This window comes from Hibiscus syriacus, unplaced genomic scaffold (assembly GCF_006381635.1).
Source record: "Hibiscus syriacus cultivar Baekdansim isolate YM2019G1 unplaced genomic scaffold, ASM638163v2 tig00116989_pilon, whole genome shotgun sequence".
Lineage (NCBI taxonomy): Eukaryota > Viridiplantae > Streptophyta > Magnoliopsida > Malvales > Malvaceae > Hibiscus > Hibiscus syriacus.
This window is the reverse complement of record NW_024063508.1, coordinates 2,035,465-2,044,905: the sequence shown is the minus strand read 5'-3', so window position 1 is coordinate 2,044,905 and position 9,441 is coordinate 2,035,465.

Genomic DNA, 9,441 nt, shown 5'->3' with positions numbered 1-9,441 from the left:
TCAAGGAAGGATTAGTACCCTTGAACCGCCCTTTCGGTACCATTTTAATTTATTGATTTTCTTAATTGTGAAAATTGAAATTTAAAGATTCGATTCGAATTACTTACCTCTGATCGATAAAAATTGCCTCTATAAAAAAGTGTCAAAACAGAATTTAACTAAAAAGGGTAATACGAGGGTTAGAATAAAACAAATAAAAATTAAATTAAAGTTAAATTAAATTAAATTAAAAAAATAACATTCAAATTAAAAGGGGTTATACCACAAATAATTTAAAATTAAAGTACCAAATTGATATTATTTAAAAGTTGTAAGAAATAATATAAAGTTAGGAGGGGTTAATTTGTAAAATATAAGAACTTCAAACAGGGATTAAAAAGAAACAATTCGAAATTCAGGGGTAAAATTACAACAGGTGACCAAAATGAATTACATTCAAACTTAAATGGTCTGCGGAAATAATTTAAAAATCTTGTAATTGCACAAAGGTCCCCTTTATAAATGCCCCCGAAAACTAAAAAAATTAACATTTCTCATTTATTCTTCCCCCAAAAACCGAATGCTCTCTTCCTAAAATTCTCTCAACCCAAACCGTCCCCGGTGGCCATCGACCTCCGCTCCAACAGCCGCTATCGGTGGCTGGAAAAACCCAAACTACCCAGAAACAAACTCCATGACCCCGTAATCACGAATCTGAGGCCCCGTTATCCAAAAACAAGCCGGTTAACGTAGATCTAAATAAAAAGGTTTCAACTTTTACCTTTTTGTCGCGTCTTCTCAGTTTCTCGACGTTCTCTTCTCCGACGATACTCCTCTGTACTCTTGTCGTTGATATATGTCTATTTGTTTTTATATTCGAACTTTGCTTGTTGATTTTTTTTGGTGTTTTGGTTGTATGGTCAAATGGTATTTGGATATTTTGGTGGTTTATGCTTGGATTTACCTTGCTTGTTTACTGGACTTCTTTTTTTTTTGTATATGTTGTCTCTATTGTTGTGTCTGGTGTGGTATTTATATAGCCCTCGATGGGGCTGTTTTTGGCCTTGGTGGGGTTGTTCCCCTCGTCCCCGATTTGCTCGGGTATGTTGTTGTTAAGCGGTTAAACGGGATTGTGCAATCCCGATTTAGCGGGGGCTCATGTGTATGGCCGATTTTTGGTGGTTTTCTCGCCTTCGATCGTTTCATTGGTGCATGGTCGTTGTTCGGCCGTTGGGTTTCTTTCTGGTTTTTCGATCTACCGTTCGATCGTTTTAACCAAATCCAACAGCTGCTACTCATGTGTAGCGCGAGTACTAGGGTTGAAACCCTAACTGTCTTCAATCTGGGTCGTTTATCTATCCTCTATCTAACGGTTGTGAACCATGTGGTGCCCTTTGTTAAGTGTAAAACCCTAACCCGTTGGATTTGGTTGCTTCTTGGGGCCTCTGGATTTGCTTGCTAGGTCAAGCTAGCATTATCTAGTTGGGCCTTATTTTGGACACAAATGAACTCTTTGGTGGACTTAGACCAAAATAAAAATAGAAAATAAATAAAAAACAAACAAATAAATAAATATATATAAAAAATATACAAAAAAATATATTTCGAAAAACGTTTTCAAAACCTATATATCAAACTATATATTATATAAATTTTCAAAAACGTTTTAAAACTATGTATTATATATTTTTTTGAAAAATGTTTTCCAAACTATATATTATATATATTTTCAAAAATGTTTTTCAAAACTAAATATAATATATTTGATTTCAAAATGTTTTCAAAACTATATGTTATATATATTTTCAAAAAAATGTATTCAAAATCATATATTATATATATATATATATTCAAAATGTTTTCAAAACTATATATTATATATATTTTCAAAAAATGTTTTCAAAACTATTAATTATATATATTTTCAAAATTGTTTTCAAAATTATATAATATATGTTTTTAAATTGTATTTTCAAAACCATATTACATATATTTTCAAAAACCGATTATTTCAAAAAAAAACATATATGTTTTTAAAAACCATTTTGTAAAAACTATATGTTATACGTTTTTCAAAAATATTTTCAAAAACAATATTATATTATTATATATACTAAATAAGCCCTAGACGAAAATGGGTATCTATAGCTACCTCTCTTTATCCATTTTTCATGTAACGAAAAATATGACAAAGATAAAAAGACACAAGTTTTTATTCCGTATGAAGGGGTCTCTAAGTCTAATATCCTCCCTTGTGGAGTTGAACATTGACTCTGATATCGCGGTTAGGAATATTTCCTTGTTAAATTGAGTTACGAATGATTCCTTCGTCGTGTAGTTGAGTCAGTTTTGAAATGATATCCTTCATCATGAAACTGTGTCAATCTTGGATGTTTCAAGCATGATATCTTTCGCTATGATGTTGAAATCTAGTTCGGCATCTGAACTTGAAAGTGGCTTTTTGTTGCCAAATCATAGTCAATCTTTTTCTTCTTCCTGGCTTAAAAACCACAGTGTGAAAATTTGATCGGAAAGTAGTTCCTCGCTTCTACCTTGCGGTTGATATGCCTTCGAGTTGAATAAAATCAAACTCGAAAGTTTTTTGTTGACAGATAGTCCTTCTCACCTTGAGCTATGGTGTAAATTAGGCTGGGAAATTGTTATTTGTTGCTAATTTATAGCCAACTTAGGTCTTCTTCTTGACTTAAAGACCTCAAGTTTAAAGTTCAACAGATAAGTAATTCCTCGCTGCTACCATGCGATTGATACACCCTCGAGGTGAATGAAGAATGGCTCCCCTTCGTGGGTCTAAGCCAGTAATAATTCTTTAGATGACTCCCCTTCACGGGAAAGTTAGGTGAGTCGTTCTTCAGGGTAGTTCCCCTTAGCGGGTTTGAACTGGGTGAGATGACCTATGAATAACTCCCCTTCACGGGAAATCCATGTAGTATATTCTTCAGGTGATCCCTCTTTGCAAGAAAGCTAAGTGAGGTAGTCTGTCAGTCAAATATCATTCGTCATGGAGTTGAAATCTGGCTTGAAAACTTTAATTAGCCATTCAATGTTGAATTAAGCCGAACCCGTTCTAAATTGGCTTTCGAACCCAACTGAATTGGCTCTCGAGCCTGGTTTGAAGTTGATTATAAGATTTGTTGATCTTTCTATAGGTAAAGTCGGTTAAGGTGTAGCTCCTCGCTGTTGAGTTAAACAACTACCATCGATTTTTTGAAGGCGTTTTTGAATCGAGTATCCTTCGTCGTGAGGTTGAAACTTGACTCTAAAGTTGCAAAAATTATGTATGCGAAAAATGATAAATGTGATGCTCTTAAGTATGTCTAAGATGTATGCACAATGAATTAGTTCTTCCTGTGAGCTCTCTGTTTCTTTTACTCGTATAGTACCTTGAATTTCTTGTCTTTAATCTAAATATGGTTGAGTTATAAGCATCTTACACTCATTTAGGTTGTAATTATCACCAGAGGGGACCCGATAATGAACAAAATTCTCGCCAGCATGGGCTAAACTTTTTCAAGCCAACTCATTGTTGTAGGTCTCTTGCGCCTTACTGGACGACCATCTTCATGGTAAAGAGATACATTATGCTGGATAAAACAACCTTTTGTGTTGCTCATACTTACTTTGAAATGATTGGTTATAACGGTTATTTTTTCCCTTTGATCTAGTATCACGCTTGACCATGGATTGTCAAACTACCTTCTTTTTCACCACGTTCAGTTCTGTTTTTGATAGGTACAACGTCAGGAGGTACGGGAGGTGGAAAGAGAAGAGATCGGGAACCTAGAGATACCCCACATCGTTTTAGGTCCTTCAACCAATTTTTTGAGAACCTATGTCTTGTCTGAGATATATCTCCCCTGTTTTTTAAAAAGGTTTGGTATAAAAATGATGTTAGAGCAATTGAAGAAAAATATCAGTTCACTGATTATTAAATAAATGAATCACATAAGTTGTTTTCAAAAATCATAGTCAATTGACAAGTGTCAAGATCCATGGATGATATGAGAAGGTAATGCGGTTTGGTTTTGATTTTCATTGCTTTCAAATAGGATGTAAACAAAATAGCGCAACTGATGTATTCCATTATAAGGCTCTTTAGGGAGTATTTCTATTTGAGTTCTTAGGAATCTTCCATTTGTTCAAGTTCCGTAGATTTCTTAAGCTGAGATAGCGCCGAAAGTTCAATCTAAAAATAAAACCCCTGAGTGCTTTTGTGAGGTCCATTATAACAGATGTTTCATGACTCCCTTAGTCCACCTTTCATCAAAATTTAATTTTGAATCCACATTTATTTTAGGTCTTATCGTGTTTCTTTAAATTATACTTTGTTAAACTTGATGTCCTCGCTTTTAATTTTGTTGGGAGATTCATCTCGACACATAGAGACTAGTGTCGTGATCTGAATGTACTCGTATTCACAAAGTTAGGGAACTTAACATTGCCCATTACTTTAGAAGAATACCCTTAGTTAAAGGATTCAAGTGTCAGAAAGTCTTCGACTTGACAAACTCAAACGAAACTAACTTCATAAAGCTCGGACATTACCACCATAGCTGCTTTAGACATTACCTCCGAAGATTAACAGCTACTACTTTCAGTGGAGTGCCCCATCATTATTAAAATTATCGTTCATTAATATCACATTAATTTTTCAATTTTGAGATTTCCTAAGTTTGCCAGGAAAAATCCATTATAGTCTGAGTGTTAGTGAAAATCAGAAAATTTCATCTTTAGAGCTCAATTTCTAAGCGACTGATCTGAGCCAAATTTGTTTATTCCACCATTCGATTTGTGAAAATTGTATATCGTCATAGAAATTCCTTAACAGACATACAAACTAACCGGTCATGCAATGTCATGCATCGGGTATGCCCCATCTTGTCTACTTCCATACTTGCACGCTTGAGAAAACATTTTTCTTTTTTTGGGTAAAAGATATGGATCTTGTTTAAGAACTTTGATCTCGGTATATGTCTAAAGGCTATAACCTCATTTCTCAAAATGTGCATTTCATTATACTTAATATTCACTGAATTTCAAACAAATCTCCATTACTCGAAGAAATGTTATTTTAAAAGAAAGGTTCAAGCATATAAAAGATAAATTTAAACAAGACATTGTTTCATAGGCAACACAATTATGTGGTAATAGTGATGACATCCTCTTGTCTCATCCCAAGATACCTCGCTCCTTGGTTACAACATTTACTTTTTTAGACCCATCTCCAGTTGTACAAACATCCTATTTGGGAGTGTCCTTGCTTTCATCGTAAAATTTCATGTCTTTTCTGTCCATCATTAGTTGGATCAAGGCCTTAAATTCGACACATGAGTGTCAAAGAGCAATAGATAAATTTCTTTGTAGGTCATGGGAATATGATTGAAATGCACCCTTTCCCTTTCCTTCCTAGGTTCCCTTGAATCTTATCTAGAAGTACCTGACGGTACAGAAGCAGTTGATTTTGGTTTGGAGATTGTAACACCTTTGTTGTTATAGGTGTTGATGTTGTTGACCTATCTATCCCTCTTTTTTATAGGAGGTTTCTTACTAGCCTCCCCTCCCTCGATCTTGCCTTGCTTTATGACCATTTCTATCATTTCTTCGACCATAACCAAGTTAGCAAAATTTCCAGATGTGATTACAACCAAGTGCCCAAAGTAAGGAGCCTTTAGTGTTTGCATAAAGAGCTTCCTAGTTTCCTTCTCATCCAAAGGTAGATGAACTTGCACAGCTAATTCCTTCATCTTTGTGCATATTGCCTGAAACTTTCGCTATGCTTCTACCCCACTTCCCCATACTTTGCAGTATCACTCAATCTGGTCTCATATCGTTTTTATGTTTGTATTGTTCAAAGAATAACTTGGGTAGATCTTTTCAGGTCTTGATATGAGATCGGTTCAGCTGGTTGTACCACTGGATGGTTGAACCAAACATACTCTCCTGGAAGCAATAAATCAGGAGTTGGTCGTTTCATACGTATCCTGTCATCTTTTGACAGAATATGGTAATGGGGGCTGAGGGGCAGCTGTTCCAATAGAACTTTTCAAACTCAGGGGATTTGAATTTTGGAGGAATAACCAAATATAGGACTAAACTTAGTTCCGCGACATCGACTCCATAATAATCATGGTCTCCCTTAACCACCTTCATTTAGTCCTCCAGTAGCTTGATTTTTTTTCTTCTATTTTATTTGCCTTGTCTTCTTTATCAAAATCAGGTATATGGTAATTATCCATATTATTCTCAAGGTTGGATACAGAAGTCTGTACCTTTACAGCAAACGAGTCCTTCGCTTTTGCAGTGGGTTAGTCCCCTTGAAGTCATAGTAAGATTCTAGGTGGAACAACCATTTGAGGGGTAGGTGGTATAGTTACCCCTTCAAATGTCTTTGCCCCAGGTGCACTTACTTGATTCAAGCCATCTAATTTTTCAACAATTTGATCAACCAAAGACTCTTGTCTTTTGGTGATCGACTCCAGAGTACTTTGATTATTCTGACTTATTTTCTCCTCCAGCTCTTTTTGTAATCTCCGCATGTTCTCTTCGAGTTGAGCTATCTTCGCTTCCATTTTCTTCTTCTTTGAACGGGTGTTATGAGGATGAGGTGTGTCCAATGCTTAGGGTGGTATGTCTAGTGTTTGTTCATTTTTTTGATGAGACATTTTTTGTTAATCTGAATGTAAAGAAATGAAGAAAATTAACAAATGAAAAATATGTATAAATGCATGATGCATGAAGTGTTGGAGGCATTGATCCAAAAACCCATCTATTATTATAAATAATCTTTATTGGGACAAAAGTGTTATTTCTTAAGAGACAAAAACATCTTAAAGGTATATTATGACTAAGTCCTCTAGACCCCGAACAACTTCTAACTGGTTGACAAGTCTTTTTCCTTCATCTGCCACTGGTTGAATACCTTGTCGGAATACTCCAACTTCTTTTGCCAAACCGTGCTAATGATGTGCCGCTTTCTATACTTGTTCCAATAAATCTCGAATGACTGCATCTCTAGCTTTCACCCTTTACTGAGCCTGTTCCCTAATGAAAACGCCATTGGAATCCTCCATCAAAAGGAACTATTTGAAGTTCATTTTCTTGTTTTTTGAATTCGTCAACAATGGCCTCTAATTCAGCTATCATTTTGCCATCTTGTTCTTGTTGTCTTGAAGGGACCTCTCTAGGTTAGTAACTTTTTTCTCATCTACCCCTGTAACCTTTGCCAACATATTTTTGAAAAGTTGACTTTTGATGTGCTTGGTATAAACCCGATCCATTCTGATTTCATCACAATGCAACAAAGTGGTTTATTCTTCGATTGTGGGTACCATGTCTTCTTGATTAAATATGAAACAACCATACCCTATATTCGAATTAGGGACTCATCTATCTTTATATAGAGTAGAAGTACGATATTACCATACCACTGGCAGAATTTCCGTTTCTGGTCACTTTTTCAACTGTCACAAATGCTCTGCAATTCTTGAACATTATTTTGCTTAAGGCTGACAGAAGCATAACTAACCAGATCTAACACATAGTTGCCTTACAAACTGTCTCCCTTTTCTTTTTGAGTTTTTTCTGACCATAGTCGGACCTCTGCGTTTTTCACCTCTTTTATTACAACCCCTTTGTCCATTAATGCAAACTATTTATGTTTAACGAATACGTTTTTGTGGATCAACACCTCTTTTGAATGATGTAAATGATTAAAAATAAAATAGAAGAAAAAAATAAAAGGAAAGAAGCTAGTCAGATAAAGATAATAATCACAATAGTAATAAAAAAAGTCCTACCCCACATGTTTATTATTCATACTCGGACATGATATCTATCCCGCATGTTAATTTTGAACAAGTCCTAACCACATAAACTTCTAGTTCACATGCTCTGAACAGAAAATAAAACAGGAAATAACTCAAATAGCCTAGGTTTTGAAATGAAGTTTTAGGGTGGGCTCTAATTCCTTGTCTCCCAGTTTTGGTTCTAAAAAAGGTACACAGGTTTTCCTTGTTGGTGCCCCTTTGGGCTTGCCATACCCTCAGTCCTAAGCTCATCACAAGCTCATGTGGACCAAGTTAAACTCGAGAGGATACATTCCCTTATGTCTATACAGAGAATAAATTCACACGAAGACATAAGGTATATGAATCCTGAAAGTTACTTGCTAGGCCTATACGGAGAATAAATTACCACGAAGGCATCGCTTTCACCTCCACTTAAAAAGGTTTGAAGCTTGGGTATGGATCTTGATATGAAATTTTTAAGAAGCTGAAATCATTGAAAAAAACATTTGTACAACTATTTATTTGATAAAAAATAATCAAAGATAAGTAATAAGGATCGAATAAATAAATTAAAATTTAAACTTATAATTTTCGATTAAAAAGACAACCGAAAAGTAATTTTGGCCTGACTCATTTACCTGTCTCCAGCGGAGTCATCAAGCTGTCGTAACTGTCATTCGGGTGGCCCCGAAATTAGGCTTCGACCTAAATAAAACACGTTGGAGCCGCCATCGATCATTTTTTTTAAGTATTTAGGTTGATCGGACACCTTAATTTACCATCTTACCTGACATGTGTTTTACCATAAATATGTCGGATTCGGGAGTCAGTTACAATCAAGGAAGGATTACACCCTTTAATCGCCCTCTCGGTACTATTTTAATTTATCGGTTTTCTTAATTGTGAAAATTAAAATTTAAAGATTCAATTCGAATTACTTGCCTCTGATCGATAAAAATTGTCTCTATAAAAAAGTTTCAAAACGGAAATTAACTAAAAGGGTAACATGAGGGTTAGAATAAATAAAAAAAATTAAATTAAATTAAATTAAGTTAAAATAAATGAAATAAAATAACATTCAAATTAAGAGGGGTTATAACGCAAATAATTTAAAATTAAGGTACCAAATTGATATTATTTAAAAGCTGCAAGAATTAATATGAAGTTAGGAGGGGTTAATTTGTAAAATATAAGAACTTCAAATAGGGATTAAATTGAAACAATTCAAAATTCAGGGGAAAATTACAACAGGTGACCAAAATGAATTACACTTCAAACTTATAGGAATTACGGAAATAATTTAAAAATCTTGTAATTGCAAAAAGGTCCTCCTTATAAATACCCCCCAAAACTAAAAAAAATAACATTTCTCATTTCTTCTTCCCCCCAAAAAAATCGAATGCTCTCTTCCTCAAATTCTCTCAACCCAAACCGGCCCCGATGGCCGACCACCGCCCTGTGGCCACCGACCGCCACTCCCGATGGCCGAAAAAACCCAAACTCCCCATAAACACACCCCGACCCTGTAATCACAAATCTGAGGCCCGATTACCCTAAAACAAGCTTAGTTAACATAGATCTAAATAAAAAGGACTCGACTTTTACCTTTTTCGTTGCGTCTTCTCGACTTCCCGACGTTCTTTTCTCCGACGATGCT